Source organism: Brachycentrus maculatus, unplaced genomic scaffold, assembly GCF_059751285.1.
Source record: "Brachycentrus maculatus isolate JH-2025_06_01 unplaced genomic scaffold, ASM5975128v1 h1tg002117l, whole genome shotgun sequence".
In the NCBI taxonomy this organism is placed as follows: Eukaryota; Metazoa; Arthropoda; class Insecta; order Trichoptera; family Brachycentridae; genus Brachycentrus; species Brachycentrus maculatus.
The window spans coordinates 21,819-40,861 of record NW_028282645.1 but is presented as its reverse complement, the minus strand read 5'-3'; the positions used below and the strand labels follow the sequence as shown (position 1 = coordinate 40,861).

Here is a 19,043-nt window from a genome sequence, read left to right as displayed (position 1 = left end):
TCCCAACCCCAACCCCAACCCCAACCCCAACCCCAACCCCAACCCCAACCCCAACCCCAACCCCAACCCCAACCCCTTTGCCGAACTTGAAAGCGAATTAATATATATTTATGATTCATATTACTATGACTCATCAAACTCTTTTTTTATTAATGGAATTTCCCTACTGCTGAAGCCAAACTGATTTGAACCATTCAAACTGCCTTCTAACTACTCGTTTTATTCTTTAATAACGAGCTTGTAATGATGGTCTTATTCGAATTTCAGTTTTTCTGCATATTTAGATGGGATACTCTATCGCTGTTTTGTGCTTGTTTAGTTCTCTTCGAATGATTTTGTTCGAGTCTCATACTTTTGTCGATATGTCTTACTGGGTTGCGATGTTGCTTTCGAGTGACCCGGCACACTCCCAACAATACTTTATACATTGTTTGTATTTTTGGGGTTTTCCGATTTTGTGAGAATTGTATCTTCGAAATCAGTCTCATGAGCTTTTTATATCATTTAATGCTTAAAGCTTTTGATGGCTAAGAAATTCGGTCGAGTAAAGGGCCTTTTCATGGCTATAATATTATAATTATTTGCATTCTATAGTTATGATCTGATATCACATGGATTTTATTGTTTAATTTATGAAAATGAGCTGTCTGCATATGAAAAATGCTTCGACTGGAGAACCTCCCCGTAAAGACTTCCAACAGATTATTTAATTGCAATATCACTATCTCAAAAAACAATGCAAATTCGAAGATTTGTGTAAATTGCGAGAAAATTACAACAAGCATTTAGCTTATAATATCGTCAACTAGCCTTTATTATTTTAATTAATTAACAGAAGAGTCTTAGGCGCCACATTTGAAGATAACTAATAGAATTCTAGGGTGTCTAGAAATAAAAAAGTGCATTGAAATATATTGAAGATGAGCAACGACTAGAGTCGCACAAAAACTGATTTATAAATAGCAATAACTTATTGATCATAATGCGATTTTCTTGCCAGCAAATCCTCCAATTGATCCCTTTTTGGCATTTTTATCGTCTTGACTTAAATTAACTGCGGAGTTTCCTGGATTTCTATTATTGTCTCCACCGAATCTGTTACCACCTCCATAGCCTCCTTCCCTATTATTATAGCCTCCAGTTGCTGGAGGGCGATCTCTTTGAGTGGCTGCATCAATTCTTATTCTTCTGCCATCGAGTTCTTGACCATTCAATTGTGCGTAAGCCTTTTTGGCTGTATCGACATCGTAGAATTCTACGTATCCAAATCCTTTCGACTAAGTTTAAAAAAAGATGTACCTTTCCAGTTTCTTTGTCAGAAACAACTCGAGCACTTTGAACTGCACCGATTGGGCCGAAGAAGGCTTTCAAGGAATCAGCATTAGAGTTATAAGAAAGCTGACCGACAAATAGAGTCGGAGTTTCAATGTTTACAGTTCCTTCATTCTGGTTTCCACCAAAACTTTTTCTTTCGAATCCTCCTCCGAATCCTGCTCCTCCGTTTTTGTTATTGGCAGATTTATTTTGGGCTTCTTAAATTTTAAGAAGTCTTCCCATATGTTCGGATCCGTTCAATGTAAGTGCTTTATTGAAAGAATTTTTGGATGAGAATTTAACGAAAGCTGTTCCTTTTGATTGTCCATCGGGTTTAGTGAGTAACTTGATATTGGAGACATTTCCACATTCATCGAACAATTGTTGGATATCACTATCGTAGGCATTGAATGAAAGGCCCATGACGATAATTTCGAATTCGCCTTGTTCATCGGCAACTTCAACTGGCTTTTTGGCCTTATTCTTAATGCTATCCTTTGAGAGCTTTCTCTTTGGCTTTTCCTCAGATTCTTCTTCATCTGATTCTTGCACTTAAACTTTCTTCACGACTTTTTTGGCTGCAACAACTGGCTTAGCGACTTCTTTGGATCCTTTTCTTTTAGCCACTGGCTTTTCTTCTTCTTCGGATTCTTCTGAGGATTAGACTTTAGCAGCTTTGCCTTTCTTGGCCACAATCTTCTGAACTGGAGCCTATTCTGATGAAGACTACTCTGAAACAACTTTTTTTGCCTTGACTGCGACTTTAGCTTGTTTAGCTTGCTTTTTGCTTGCAACTGGAGCAATAATTTCGTCTTCTGATTCTTATTATTCAGAGGAGACTGGCTTGACGGGCTTCTTGACAGCTTTAACAACTGGACTGGGCTTTGCTGCGAAAATGGGACTCTTTTTAGCGACAACTATGGGGCTTTTGGTCACATTTGGCTTTGGACTTTTGGCCTTTTTGACTGGGACTTCTTCTGATTACTCTTCAGAAGAATCTGCTTTCTTCTGAACTTTCTTGGGGATAGATTAGACTTTGGCTCCTTTTGCGCCATTCTGCTTCTTGTTTTGCTTTGCAGGTGGGGGAGTATCATCTTCATCAGAATCAGCAACTTGAGGCTTTTTGATGACTTTGGCTGGAGGAGTCACATTTTTAGTTTTTTTGCTGTTGAGGTTAGCAACTTCTTGAAGTGGGCTACTTTCTTCACTATCTGAATCCTACACATTGACAATAGTATTTACTTAAACGACCTTGGGTTTGATGGGCTTCGCCATTTGGCTATTGTTGAAATTAATATATAATAAATCTTATGATATTACTATTATAATATAACAGTCATTTTATTCATTATATTCATTGCATTATACTATAGTAATTATTTATTGACTATATTCACTTTAATTGTATAATGGCTGTTTATTTGTTTTCGTAATTTTAGTCAAATTGCCCTTCAGCCTTCCATACATAATGAAAATGAATTATATGTAAGGGAGTATAGATGGCTTGAATGTATTTGTCTTATTATTAAGTTACAGCCTTTTTTATTTCATAATTTGGATGTTTGTTAATTTTAATATGATAATTGTAGGAGTTTGTTATAGCATTCATAATTTTTATTAATAAATTTGTTAGCTATGAATAGAATCTGCCTCAAGAGGAAATAACTTCAGAGGAAATGTAGTCCAGCCATCAGTTACAATGAAAACATGGAGCCAGAAGACAAATAAGTAGGTCTGTCCTTGAATAACTTTGAGTCGATTGGTCCTGAAAAAGTGGAACCAATGCCATTAACCTAATGTTCAAACATTTCAGCCGTCTCCACCCCGCCTCTTTCATCAACACAGACCTTCTCATCTACACAGGCTTTTTCATCTACACCGACACCCTTATCGACACCAGCACCCTTAACTACACCGGCCTTAACTACTCCATCTCTCTTATCTTCAACTCTTCCTACCATTAATTCATCCTCCACAATGTTTGAAGACTTCAAAAAACAATACGACTAGCTTCGAATGAAATCGGAAGAGCAAAGAAAAGAATACGATGAAGTAGTTCGAGATAAAAAACGACTATAAATCAAGCTCATGAACAACAACACAGAGTATTACGAGAAATAACTGAAACGACTCAAATAGTAAGTACAAAAGTACCAATAATAAAACTAAGAAAATAAGCACAAGTACATTGTCGCTGAAAACATGAAAAAGTAACTCGAAGCCTCTGTGAAGGCAAAAACCAACGATTTGAAAAAGACTCTTCAACAGCTCGAAAAGTAGAAGATAACAGCCGTTGATCTACGACACCAACTCACATAAAAATAAAAAGTCTTCCAACGCATTACTGAAGAGATGTAAAAATCAAGCAACTTCATTTCGAAGAACTTTGAGTAGCTGGCAATAAAGCAACAAAAGCTGGAACAAACACTAAAATCTAAAACCAGCGAACTCGAAGCAACAATAAAAACAAACTAATTCCTCAATAAGAAACTGAATGAAATCGAGAAGGTTATGAAGAGTAATAAAGAAATATTCGACCAGACTAACTTCAAGAAAACACAGATCATCGAAGAGTTAGAGACTAAACTGAGGGTCTGTAATCGAACAGCAAGGAATACCATTGAAGATTTATAGTTCAAAATCTAGGAGATCAAGAATCAAAGGAAAACTGAGAATCTATTGGTTGATCAAAGAATCGAAACTGTTGCTTCATTGAAGAATCATCGTATGAACGAGCTGGAAATTGTTCGACTCGAGTAGATCAATAAACAAATCAAAGCCGACTACAATGATAAATGCGAGCTAGTTGTCCAGCTTTAGTAAAGACTACTAAATTCATACAGCAAGGAATAATATAAGTAAATATAAAATAAACTGCATGAAAAGTAACAAATAAATGTGAAACTAACACAGTAGCATGATAAGAAAATAGTCGGTCTCTAAAAGGTTATCTAGTCGATGAGACTATCCACCCTCCCTGACACAGCCTCGCAGTTCTCGAACAGTAACAGTGGGAACAAGTCTGCGAATGTTCACACAAATGGTGACTTCAAAGAAGTGTTAAGGTCTCATTTAGAGTAGAATGCTAGACTTCGTAGCGAATACAACAAGAAAATTGAGTAACTCTTCAATGCGAAATCTGACTTCGATGATATGAAGTGCAAACTAAAGGTCTCTGAGGAAGAGATCGCAATTTTAAACAGGAAGCTCAAATCCTTAGAGAAGAACCATCGAATTGAAACCGATGTACATGAACAGAACATGAAGAACTAGCTGGACAGCCTGAAACGAAAATTAGAAATGAATGCAATTAAGCTTGAAAATAAGAACAAGGAAGTTCGAGAAAAGTAGAATTTCATCATAAATACCATCATCGGTCGATCGAAGCAAGAAGATGTGCCTCTGATCCTCACAGAATTCCAGAGGATATTCGAGACGGATTACAATTCGAAGCTATTGGCTGCCAGTTTACGCATTGAGGAATTGGAAAGACAAATAAGTAAATGATATAATGAGTTTAATATGTTTCTATGTTTGAGCTATAATATAATATATTGTGTACTTTTGGTCGATCTGATTTTTAATCTGAACTGCGAGTAAATACGGCAATGCTATCATATGTAAATTAACTGAAAACTATATATAAGCTTTAATGCTGAAATAACACAAAAGCCAACATTAATAATTGCAATTGCTGAAAAACTGGGATATCACAGAATATACAGAATATCACAGAATACACAGAATACAGAATATCACAGAATAAATAATCAATTTAAAAGAACAATGATACCTCTAACAATTATCCAAAATTACAAATAAAACGGATAATACATACATCCATAATTAGAATAATGCACCCTCAATCTATCTTATCTCTTATATTGGTTATCACAGCCGCCTCAATGAATTTATACGAACACATTCCTCAACTAAAAATATCCGAGCAAGGTATATTCAAGTACATACTGATATGTGCTAAAATAGATAACAAAGATGCAGCAATCTTCATTCGAGGAGATAAGAAACATGAATACCACAATGATAATTATAAGGCATTTCGGGATTAATTGAAAGCTGCTGGATTCAAAGATGTTAAGAAGAAGTAAGGGAGGATCACGGCAAGTTTTAATGGACTGAAGGTTTAGTTTGTGTGTCCTGGGGGAGGGAGGATTGAACATAATTATCAAAATATAAAATGTTCGATTTATGGATACAGTAAGTCATTTGGGCATGTTGATCATAAAATAGCACAGAAGATCATTGCGGAGTCGTACAAGTATCCTGTGGAAAGTATACTGCTCAATTAGAAAGAGTATTGATGCGATTGATAAGATCATTTTGCATATGCCGCATTCCCATATGCCACATCCCATATGCCACATTCACTATGACTATACCGCTTCTACAATTAGCACTGTGACTATTTCAGTCATTATTGAGCCAATATAAATATTATCTCATAATTTTAACTCACCCGATTTATGTAAGAAGATTTCTCAGAGAAGCCGCAAGCCATCGATTACGGACAACTTCGTTTCCTGATCCCACAATCATGGTACAAATGAAGTTTAACTCACAGCTACTAAAAAATAAGTATCCTCATTGCATCGAAAATTGAGGATAGAAAACCGAGCAAGGATTAATAGAACCAACTCATAAGTAGCAATTGGAAACCATTCTATACGAACTCCATGTATGAACTCAATTTAAAAGCATAGTGACTCCTACTTGGTTGACTATAAAAACCATGTTCTTAAGGAATTGGAGACTTCTTTCAATATTGGGGAGATTAAATAGATACTTGTTTGTCCCAAGCTCAAAAAAGGCTGTGAATGGAAGATTCTGACAAGTGAAGAATGGGCCCATATGACTGAAGAAGTGTCGAATATCCCCTTTAAGATACCGATTATCTATATGGAAAATTAGCCTGGAAGGTACTTCCATGAGAGTTTGGTCAGGATTTCCATTGTGTTTCAAAGTGAGAAATGTCTCAAAGCATTTTCAGGGTTTGTGCCAGGAAAGACCCCTCTCATAAGCATCATTAGCGTATTCGGTTTATAACTTGGATTTTCAGGATTTGCAACTTGCTCGTTCTCTGCTTTGAACTCAGCTACCTTTCTGAATTTTCAAAGTATCGAGATGATGGAGGCTGATGACTATAAAGACACTCCTTTTCTCGTCAGCAACTTGTTCTATGGGCTCGACAAATCCTCCTCCATGGCTGCTGAACGCAGCGGCCAGGCTAACTGGTAAGAATTCCTTTCAGGAAATATTCTGCAGGAGCAGATAAGTGCATCGACGGGTATTGATACAGTCCTACATGTAGCCGGTGGTGATCGTCGCAACCATAGAATCAGGATCTTGTCGGCCAAATCCAAATAGTAAGTACAAAAAATGAAAATCCGATCCCTCGAAGCAATAAACGGCCCCAAAATGATGCTGCCTGAAATCGACGAAAAGAAAATCCATGAAGCGCTAGATCTCTTAATAAAAGAATCATTAGGTCTTTACTTACAATGACTTATTTCCTCATAAAATCAATAGTCAATTATATCATTGCAACACATCAAAGCCTAAAACTTTTATTTCTGTTCTTCTTTTATGTTATTACTCTGCTTACTAAACCTTCTGCGTATTTCTTCCATTATTTGTGCATGTTTATTTTATTATCGAAGTCCCTTTCATCAAAATATGTGCCTTCCATTATTCCATCTACAATAACTTTCTGCAGGTTATCAGAAAGGCTGAAGAACTTCTTCTCATCTATGCCATACACGGTCGTCTTCAAACTCGAACTTATCACTGATAATTTGGCATTCAGACTTGTTTCAAAATATATTGATTTCTCGGCCTTCATTTCCCTTTGCTCTGCTGATAAGAAGTTCTTGCCGCCTAAGAAATCGCCTGTTCTAAGCTCTTGAAAAACAATTTGATCATTATACTCTAATTAGTCTCCTTTGAGCTTCTTATGGCCGTAGACAAACTATCTATCGTTTTTGTTGTATTCGTTTTCGTAGTAGAAACTATGGTGAATGGAGTGATTCTTCTTTTATTTGTTGCCAATTTATTCGAGAAAATTATTTTTCATTGTGAAGTTTTTGGGCTTCTACTCGATATTCAGATGCTGGACATTTCTCTTGGAACGGTCAATATAAATTATTTGGAGATTTCCTTCCCCGATGAAGTATAGCTTTTTTACTGGCTCACCTTGCCGGATTAAAACTTCTCCGTAATTAAGAACCTTCCGCTCGAGTGTCGACAACAAAGGTGTCACAAATATTTTAGAAGTCTCGCAGAACATCGAAGTTGACAACAGGGACAAAATCTTCTTCTCGAAATCATCCTCAGCCGAAGTTGTGATCAGTTCGCGATAGAAATCGTTATCTATCTTAAGAAGATAGCCTATAATCGAAATATTGTTTACTTTTTTATGTTGCGACAGTCGAGTGATGTCTCCTTGATTTTTGTTACTTCTGGCCTACAAGTTCAGATTCGCCGAAACTCGAGCCCTCATAATGCGACAAGAAGTTAACAGTTATTTTTTGTTGATATGAGGTCGATTTCTTCTCAAACTGTTTAATACAGCCCTTAATGACAACATACATAAAATCCTCTTAATCTCCTTCTTTATAAATTTACTCTTATTGCTGAACAGTGATCAGCTCGCAATTATCATAGATTTTAAATCGTTTATCTAAATGTAGATGGAATACTTACCTCGACTCAGAATCACAAAGAATTTATTGAAGTTGAGCATGTTATCAATTTTGTCAACATTTCTACGGCCAGCTGGAACTTTTAGTTCTCGTTATACATTTTGTAGGTTTTATTTGGACTGAATGCTCAGATCTTTCAGCAAGGAGTTTATGCTGATTGTCTGGATTGGGGTTTGCTACTTCAGTTTTTCAGTTTATTTCTTTATTTTGTTAAGAATCACTTTAAATTTATTTTTCTCAAATTCATCGAACATGTTCTGATAGTCCGAATAGACCATTTTTTCTGTGATTTCTCCTTATAAGTTTGTTAGCGCATTTTAGTCATCGCTTTCGGCTTCTACTATCTATTTTCCTTTCCTAAAACCTGTGTGCTGATCTGAACTATTTTAGGGGTGGTTGTGCTAATTTTATTGGGTTTGTGGTTTGCTTCCTTGATATAATTTCGGATTCTTTTTCTTATTGACGAGAAACGATTAGTAAGTTTGTGGTAAATATTGTTTGCCGTTTTTTATTTACATTTTGAAATTAATGTATTATAAAGCAAAGGACATTCCTTGAAATTGAACGAGTGGAAAAACTGTGGATTTAGTTTATAGAACTAATAACCCAGCATTCGAGTTAAATTGTAAATAGATATACATAGTTTCGCCCATATGCAAAGAGTCATAAGTTATCAAACATTATTTAATAACGTGTTTTGTCTTTAATAAACTGCCAACTTCCCAACTATACCAAACCTCAATACCAAACTCAGTTAATATGAATTATTCTATCTTCCATGATCATACAACTTCTTGTTTTAATTATCCACCCTATTTCTTCTTGGCCATTTAATCAATCTTCTCCCATCTTCTCATCTTTCTATTTTTGTAGAATCTTTCCAGCTTGAGTATCCTCTTTTGATAGCCATCAGCTTCAATTGTCTGAATGTGTAGTTATTTCTTGATGTGCTAAATATATAGTAATGGCTTACTTGCTTATACTCTTCACCTTCATCAAAGTTTTTCTTGCAGACCCCACAGTACTTTGAAGCATTTCCTCTTGGTTTGGGTTACTGAGCTGATAATTGAGATGTTACTTTCATTGGCTGGTTATTCTTTAGTTGCACTCTTTTCACTTTCTTGTCATGCTACTTCAGGTATTATTATTGGCTCAGTTTTAAGCCGACATTCTGCTCAATGAAGGCAGGGGTGTAGGTGAGGCCATCAGGGTTGAACATCATATAGAATGATTTGCCAACTGTTCGGCCTTAGGCATATTTCTTGAGTCCGAAGTTCGCTACAATTTATTTGCCCTTCCGGTTGCGGAGTACTAAATGGTACTTGTTATAATTCTTGTAGGTCTTTTTCTTATGGGAGCCATGGTGCGATGAGGAGTTTTGATCTTATTGCTTAACCATTGCTTATATGTATGTATGAAATGGTATGTATGTATGAAATGGGCGGTATAATTCTATAATATATTGCGATACGGCATACATATATATGAGTATGGTCTGATATGGATATATATATGGATATGAATATGAATATTATCGAGGTATATAACTAAAACATGAACATTCATTAATTGGATTGCAGGTTTGCTCTGATGCACTTATACATTGTCGAACTGTAGTAGTAACCATGCTGACATTTTATACATCTCTTGACACTGATGTCATAGTTGGTGTGTTACTCGCATTGCAGGCAGGCCCTTCGATCATAGTCCCAATATCTGGGCAAGTAGCATCTCTCACATTGCTTGCCATTGAAGAAAGGATGTGAGGATGGGCATGTGGTTTGGGTGCTATTAGAAGTTGTGTTTGTTTTGTTTTGAGTGGTGCTTGCTATTTGTGAGGTTGCATTATTGGTTGGATTTCTATGGGCTGAGGGGGAAGCAATAGTGTCATTAAGAACAGTTGTGAGATTGGTCAGATGAGTGGTATTGGCAGAATGGGCAGTATTATGGGTCACACTTGTGATATTGATGATATTGGTATCACTGCTGGTGTTGACATAAGTGGTTGGGATTGTTGATTTGGGTATAATTTATTATGTTGTGATTGTGGTGATTATTACTGGTTTGGTCTATTCATTTGGATAAGTGATGTTGCTGATTAGTGGGGCTGATGTAATATTGCTGTTGTTTTGGTTGTTTGTTTATAGTGTTGTTGTTGTTGTATTTGTTTTATTGTCTGAATCAGTGTTCTTTTTTATATTGGTTGCATTTGTGGTGGCATTGACTGTAGTTGTTGTTATATTTGTTGTCGTAAGAGTTGTTGCATTGATTGCATTATTGGTTGTAAGATTGGTGAGAGTGGCACTGGTTGCATTAATATCGGTAGTTTCTGTGGCAACTATGTCATTGATAACACTCGTAACATTACCAGGAAAATTCGCGTTAATTGTCCGAGTAGTATTTTATGTGTTGTTAATGTTCGTATTATCCTTTGTGGTATTTGTAGTATCCGTAGTATTCATAGTATCCGTATTATCCGTAGTATTAGTGTTATTAGTGTTCATAGTATCCGTATTATCCGTAGTATTCGTAGTATTCATCGTATCCATAGTATTAGTGTTATTAGTGTTCGTAGTGTTCGTAGTGTTCGTAGTGTTCGTAGTGTTCGTAGTGTTCGTAGTGTTTGTAGTGTTTGTAGTGTTCGTAGTGTTCGTGGTGTTCGTAGTGTTTGTAGTGTTCGTGTTAATAGTACTATTAGTCACATTCGCAGTATTTCTAACAAAGACAATATCAGCAGCAACAACCTTAACAACTGCATTAACCTAATCCGTTATGTTGGTTGCATTTATAGTCTCAGGTTAAGTCATATTCGTCAATAATAGTCCCTTATTTGCTTTACTACACTAATTGGTCTCTAAAACATAAGTCTGCCCTTCTTCGCATTTCCTGCATACTCCTGTCACATTATCCCAATACTACCCTTAATCAGAACAAGCTATACATTCAGTGCCATTAAAATACGGATAATTCCTAGGACATTAGCATTTTGATGTTCGAGGACTGTAGATTGTGTTGCTTGGACATAGGGTATGCTTCCAGTTTGGTTCCAACTCACATTGGTTCTTAATATAATTGAATATAAGTGGCAGTGGGCACATAACGCATTGTTTGATCGTATAGTCATAGTGCTGTTTCTAAGGGCATTTGATGCATCGATGCAGTTGTTAGTCCCAATATTCAGTGAAACTTGTTGCATTGCAGAAAATGCAGGTTTTGTTGGATGCGAATTGGTTTATTGGGCATTAGCACGACTAAGTAGTAGTATTATAATAGAAGCCTGATGGGCATGTTGTTGATGTTGTTGATGCAGATGTTGTAGATGTTGTAGATGCAGATGTTGTCGATGTTGTAGATGGTTAGCATTTATGTGTAATGTTGTTGTATTCTGTGAGATTATCGCATTCCGACTTCTGCAAAAGAGAGACAATTGCCATGTTGACAGTATAACTCTCATTGCCAGCATCGTCAATCACATTATCAGCCACATTAACAGCCACATTGTCAGCCGCATCTTTACTATCTAAATTGGTCTCATAAACATGAGCATCACTATCATGCATACATTTTTGTTGGACAACATCGAATTTACGCATGGGTCCACAAGAGCAACATTCCTTCAATATCTAATCATAATATCGGTCAGTCGGACAAGCCTAGCAGCTGTTGCCCACCAAAACTGGCTTATCCTTAGGGCAGACTTGACATGCTGATGCGGTGTGGTTGTAGAAGCTGTTCTTTGGGCAGTTATTGACTAAGTGGTATGGGTCAGCCTGAACATGCAACAGTTTGCAGTCAAAGTGCAAGAATAGCAATGCAAGGGCGAGAGAGACTCTGAACATATTGGAAAAAGGGCTCATTTTTCTATTTTTATATTTATCCATCGATTCTATCGATTAATTTAAAATGCATATACACTTCCATAGCACATAGAATAATATAACCTACATATATATATATATCATACTCAATTATGAGACTATTATTTATTTACGATTTTTATTATTAAAATAATACTTTACTAATTAGATGTTTAGAAACTCACGTAATTCACACGATTCACATAATTCACACGATTCACATAATTCACATTTCAATATAGAGCTATCAACCCAATTTGACTGTCTTCATAATCTTCTCACTTTCAGTAGGATCCATGCGCCTTCGTAGTACCATTATCGCCCACATTGGCCCCCACGCGATCAGAGCAATAGTACCAACTTTCCTTACAAAATCGAACTTCAAAATTGAATCCACATCGATATACTACTTCAAGAAAATGACACTCAGCACATAGACTAAAGCAGTGATAACCTGACAGCCTAGAATCAGCAGGGTTATTCCACCATTTAAAGCAGTATAGACATTGAGTAATTCGATTAAGATCAAGGAACTGAATGTCACTGTGACTACTTCAACGATCGAGTCATCGAAGAGCCAGAAATTTAGGAGCATTATGATAGCGCCCTGGTAAATGGATTTCCAGAGCCACATTAGGAAGGTTTTGAGAGATAGCTATCGGCCTTTTTGTAGGGTTTGGTAGAGCTGTGGGTAAGTTAATGATTTCTATTCTGAAATGTCTTGGTCGAATATGATGCACAGGACTGGCAGCATTGTGTAGACTGTCGTGTATCCGAGCATTAAATACCCATTGTAAATGGGTATCGCAATCGAGTAGAAGATCAACGAAAATATGCATTGAATAACTGAAATGATGAGGCCTCGATGGATCACAAATTGGGCCATCGTTGAAGTGTTTTTATATGCTAGTCTGCCATGCCATAGTAGCAGTTTTGATAGGTCTTTGAATTTGAGGATCGAAAAATCGGAAGCCAATGCAGCTTGTTTGCCTTATTTCCCCACTATTCCAACACCAATGTCTGCCATCTGGATCATGCCAACATCATTTCCTCCATCTCCAATCCCTAATACGATCTTGCCTGTGTAATCTTTCACTCCTTTCGTGATCACTGCTTTCTGGGTGGGCGAGACTCTGCAGCAGATGACAGCAGGCGCTTCAGTAGAGACCGCATAGAAGAACTCAGGGAACTAATGCAAAGCCGTAACAAGCGAGTTACCATCAATCACCAAAACAGTGTTGGTCTTCATGGAGAACTCATTGAGCTTATTCTTCAATGAGTAAGCCTCGTTTTGTTCTTTGATGACATAGATATCTTGGGTTGGAGATTTCAACCCCGCTGAAATTCCTATACAAACTGCTGTTTACACTTTATCTCCTGTAATCATCCATATATTTATATGTGCGTTTCGTAATTGAGTTAAGCATTACTGAATGTCTTCCTGGAGCTTGTCTTCGACCCCTGTGATTCCCATGAGCTACATGTCATGTTCCAGTCTTTCAAGGGTTTTTTAGATTTGGGCATCACGGTTTATCATTGAGCTGGAGGCTTCTTCGAATTACTTCTTAAAAGTTTCGTACTAATTTGCTGTGAGATACTTCTGGGTCAACACCAATGTTCTTAATCCTTCTCTTGAGAGATCTTCACACTCGTCGAGAATGAATCCTCGTAGTGTTTCAGGCACTTTGTTCACCATAATTGAGTCAGCTCCCTTTAAGTAGAATACAATTCGATTTGTTTATTCGTGTTTCAGGATTATTCCCATTCTTTTGCTAGCACTTGTGAAGGGAAAATTCTGCAGAATTGTAAACGTTTAGTTTTTGCCCAAGGGATTTTTAATTATGATTGCTTTCACGCTTCTCTCAAGAAGTTCCAATCCTAAACTCTCAGCTATTTTCACCAGCGCGATCTCATCTGGGCTTGAGGCCTGAAACACCTTCTAGCCTTTTTCAATAGTTGGGGTCACATTGTGGCAAACCGCCAAACAAGTGATAAAGTCTCTGACAATGTAATGTTTGTCTCTTTTGAAAAACTTAAACTTCTTTCCGAGTAAGTCTGCATTCTTTATTTTTTATTAGACATCGCTCATTGGGCCTGTGCTCTGTTCGAAGTTCTTCTTGACGATTTTGACGAGGAGCTTTTCTTGCTTTGCGAAAAATGAACCTACGTCATTGATTGATAGTTTCTTAAACACCATGTCATTTTGGGTTAGAGTGCCAGTTTTATCGCTGAGGATATATTGAACCCTTCCCAGCTCTTAGGGAATTTGACTATTTCTGGCAATTGCGCCTTCGATTTGTTTGTCATGGTTTATCCTATATGAGAATACAATCTTTGAAGCGTCTAAATTGACTCTGAGGGAAATGGGGATGATGCTGGAGAGTAGGAGCACTTGTCTGAACAAATCCAACAGCCAATACTAACTAAAGCCACCTGCTAACACTATAATAACTGCCAAGACACACATGAACCCGAACAAGATCTTCGAAAGATAGTTGATCTAACCATCGGTTCTCCCCATTTTGGTCCTTGAGGTGCTTGTATTCATCACACTTCTCATCTATCTGCCTGTATACATAACAATACCGACTGCCCGACTGTTTGCGAGGAAGCAGTTGCCCCAGAGTGTGTTTTCGAGGTTGAGGCCCTCCCTCGATCCTTCTTGTTGGGAGTTTGCTTAAACCTTGAAGAAACCTTAGAACTTGTAGATATCGAGAATAGGTTCTTCTGCGTTGACGGTTGCTAATAGATTGCATAAGGTTGGATAATCATTTTTGAGGATAAAATTATGGGTGAACTTGATTGCCTTCCTCAATTTCCAGTCAGTTTCTCCGTCGAGCTGGTCAGTCCGAATGAACACAGTGCCATCTTCTTCCCCAGTCGATAGAATAATGCAGTCAGCAGGTATCCTCTGATTGGCTCTGATTTAAATTATGTTACCAACTTTGATTTATTGGCTCATAATATCTTTGTTTCCACTTTTGGTTATTTGTGTGTAAACCTGCTCATTATTTTACTTATCTCTTTTCTTTCGGTTGTAGTCATCATAGAACTATTTAATGAGAGTGAAGCCTAAAACGAGAATCAATGGGGCAACATAAGTGAATAAGAAGCCGACACGAAGCATTGGGAATGTCTGACTGAATGCGATCAATAGGAAGAACATGTTGAAGAAGTACCGGAATTGGTGGTATAAGACCAAAGGGAAAAATGACATGATAGTGTATTTCGAGTTCTGTAGGAGATTCGGCTATTTGAGGGTTGGGGGGTATATGTTACCATCGAGATAGACCACTCTCTTTTCAGGGATAGGCATTTTTTGGCTGAATAGAGACTACGGGAATGGAATCTCAGGCCGTGTTTGTTTAGGCGGTGCCTTCGCGGCATTGTTATCAAGTGTAGACGTTGACGTATTCAGCAATTTCATTTCGATTTATTTCTGGTCCTTCCCCATCTGCACAATTGATTTTAATTATAAACCATCGGATCATTATTCAAAAATTTGAATTAGTTAACACCCTATGTCATACTCTTAATCTAAAATAATCTCTATTATCCTTTAATTAAGTTTTGCATTCAATTGCTACATAAAATTGTATATGGTCAGAGTATAAGCCAGAATAAGCACAATAGGCACAATAGGCACAATAGGCACAATAGGCACAGTTTGAGGATTTCATCTGCACAAATACACAAGCAGCATGCATTTGCATAGTGATATCGTAATTGTAATTGAATTCAGATATATTTAATATCTAAATATGAAATGTATCAATAGCGGCTGCTATGACCTTCGATACGGCTTAAGAACTCCTATAATTATATCCTTGGCAGTTGGTTTAAGTTGTTCTGCGATTATTGTGGATACTTTTGTGAGCCGTCAGGCTTATAGGTGATATTACTCTGTTTTCCATTTGTCCTTTCTTCTTTGAGACCCAAACAAGCCAGAGCTAATTCAATAAATGGCTGACTATACCCATACTTTTTCATTTACTGGCCCTTCACATTAAAGAACCCATCTTTTATTTTCAAGCCAGCTAAATCGTAACATTACATTGCATTCTCTGCTGTCATTGCTTCAATCATGCAGAGCCCTACTGCAAACATTTCCGTCTGGTAGACCTTAGGGTATAAGCCGATCATTTGTTTCTTGTTACTGCTATCATCTTTATTGTTGTTACGATTATTTTTATTGTTTAGTTACGCGAGCAGTTCTGGGGAGAGCAATGATAAAGACTAAGGGTTTTCTAAAACGATCTAATATGAGGTCTTGCCGCTATTGTTGAGATATGAGTCCATGAGACAAACTCGCTCTTTGGGGCCTCCGATTTGAGGAGGAGTAGATTGTTGATCATGAGTCTCGCCGCTCACAAATATGATATTTTTGGGCTTGATATCACCATGACATGTTTGATTCTGTTTCAGGAACAACAATATCAGAGCCAGTTGACGAAATATACTTCTGAGTTCGGGCTCTGGAAATGGGGTTTTGAGTTTGCAGAACTATGCGATTTTGTCTTAGAGAGTCCTTATCCCTTTGGTCTTCAGATAGAATGGGTACGGGTATAACAAGATTATTCTCTGCTCTCCGAACGAGCATAACCCTTTACTATTCTTTTATACGCGATAGTTGAGGATAGTTAAGAAATTTGGCTCTCGCTTCCCTAATTTCCTTCTGGATTCAATGAACTGCTTATAATCGAAACCACGCTTCTGTTGTATGTACACTTGATCAGATGGATCATTCTCAATCAGCTCTGATGATGGGACTTATAGAATTTTATAAGCCATTCGTTGATGAACATCGATATGGATTTATCCACCATATCTGCTGTCATTCTTTTTGGGCAGTAAGTATATGCTCTACGTACTGGGAATGGTCTCAGTCTGAATAAACGGTTATTTATCGCTGATTGAAACTCTTGTGCCCATTTTATGATTATTTGTATATTTATATTGTGTGTATATGCATTTGCCTATGTATATGCTTAATGATAGTGAATGACTGTAACCAATATTGTTGTTACTCAATACAGAGCATACATGCTTACATGCATACATACATATATATATATATATATATATACACGCATATATATATTTTTATATAGATACTAAAATCGTCAACCAATCTCAATAGAATTAATTCATCGAATTCGAATTCCGCACAAAATCGAAAGTAATACTCAACTCATGTCTCATAACCATCAGCCTCCAACTCCTGCACAGCATACAGATAAAAATGGAAGAAATACTGCCGAAAATAGCAGTTAATCATTTCACAATCAATCTTAAAGCAATCTTCAAAAGAATTATCATCAAGATCTTGAACACTACACTCAGAAATATGAAAAGCATCTTTACTAAAGATAGTTAGCCAGGAAAATACTGTGCGATAAGCTCAATAATGTTAATGAGAGGATTGGAGATCCAAGGAAGCTTGAGATTGATAGGGAGATGCATGGAAGCTTGCCTCTCTGGGGTCAAATCACTGCACTGTAAGATATTACAAATTAGTGTGAACCTACCTTCAAGTTGAAAGACACGCATAATGCCAACAAGCAAGAATAATTCTCTGGAAAATCCGATGCTAAGGTCAATGTGAAGCTTAAGAAATAAAATGCAATCCTCAAATAATAAATCTTAGGCCTGAAACTCCTAATTAAAGAGTATGAATAGTAAATTAAAATTATCTCCTCAAAATGGGAGAGCAAGAGGTAAACGAAAGAAGTCAGTATTCAAAAATCTGTAAACAATAACGAAGAACCCCTAAAATGTCAAATACACAAATATAAAGCAGAAATAAAGGAACTCAGATAGTACTTATAAGCTCAATAGGATAAAATATCGGACCTCGAAGCAGATAACTGCAAAATAAGAGCACTATCGCTATCATTTTAGGCCAAACTTAATGAGAAATCCAAAGAACAATACAGATACACTACCCCCAAAAATCGCACATACTCACCTCAGAAAACAACAGTCAATGCCGATACAGCAATACAAACCGATTCCTTTATCTAACATTCCCCTGAATTTTAATAATAACCACAAAGCCATCCCCAAAGATAAATTCCTAAATCATCAAATAAAGCGACAGAATAACTTCTCGCTCTCAAGCAGCTTAAACTATAAGAGAGATAAAAATATATGAAAAGATATTTTAAGTCGGAGTTAATTAATTTAAGAAATAGCTACAAAGAGTTTGCATTGGGAGTCAAAAAATAGATATTGGTATTTATGGCTCTCTGTAAATTGGAAGTGTATTAAGCAGCTGAGAGGAGTAAGCATTAATTTAAATGCTAAGAATGATGATTGGTTCGATATTCAACATTTATTTATGATATATTTTGAATAGAATTATGCTGAGGATCAGCGGGTCGATTCTTCGACAATATCTAAGACTGTTATAACCCCTTTTAAGCCTTATTTAATGAGCTTGAGCACTTTTCGATCAACTCCGAATTTGGCCTTTCTCTTGAGTTGGTCTAAGCTTTTGACGATTTCTTAGATGATTTCCAAATCGTATTTCTCTTGTAGGCTTAAAGTCAAAGGGATATATGAGCTGTTTTCACCATAAAACTGGATTGGCCCAGGGCTCTCGTAGTGGTCGATGAGTTCATAAGATTCGCGATGATCCTGAAAGTATTTGAATACGGGCGACTTTAGGTCGACATTAGAGGAGTCGATTATGGGCATATTTACTCCGAATTGGCCTACATTATGAAAATAAGTTACTTTTTTATTTGATGCGAGTCATATTAGAAAGAGGGATAGCGAATGGAAGCCATTGTTCTGGGGTTCTCTAGAGCCCTCTAACAGATGGGCAATAGCCTGTAATTCCATTACGAACTAAAATGTTAGCAATTCTTCCGTAGGTGCATGCTAAATTCTGGTCAAACCGACTAGGAACCGCACACCTGCCTTGATAGCCAAAGAAGTGGCAAACCGAGTTAAAAGACCCTTTAAATTTGCCTTATGCTTTCAAGCCTTTCAGTCTTTCTGCAACCAAATCAGCAATCATTCTTTCTGATTCGATCTGTGAATATGCCAAAGCCCCACCCTGATCTCTTTTAGTCAATTGAAGCTTGATAAAATCAGGGAGCTTAATGTATCTTGCATATGCCCACTCTGACATTTTGGCCTTCAGTTC

The 19,043-nt window shown here is 37.0% G+C and overlaps 1 pseudogene; it reads right to left on the bottom strand.

Moving 5' to 3' along the window:
• Positions 1 to 12,137: 12,137 nt before the first annotated feature.
• On the bottom strand, positions 12,138 to 15,206 carry LOC148298381 (putative phospholipid-transporting ATPase IIB pseudogene; annotated as a pseudogene).
• Positions 15,207 to 19,043: the final 3,837 nt, after the last annotated feature.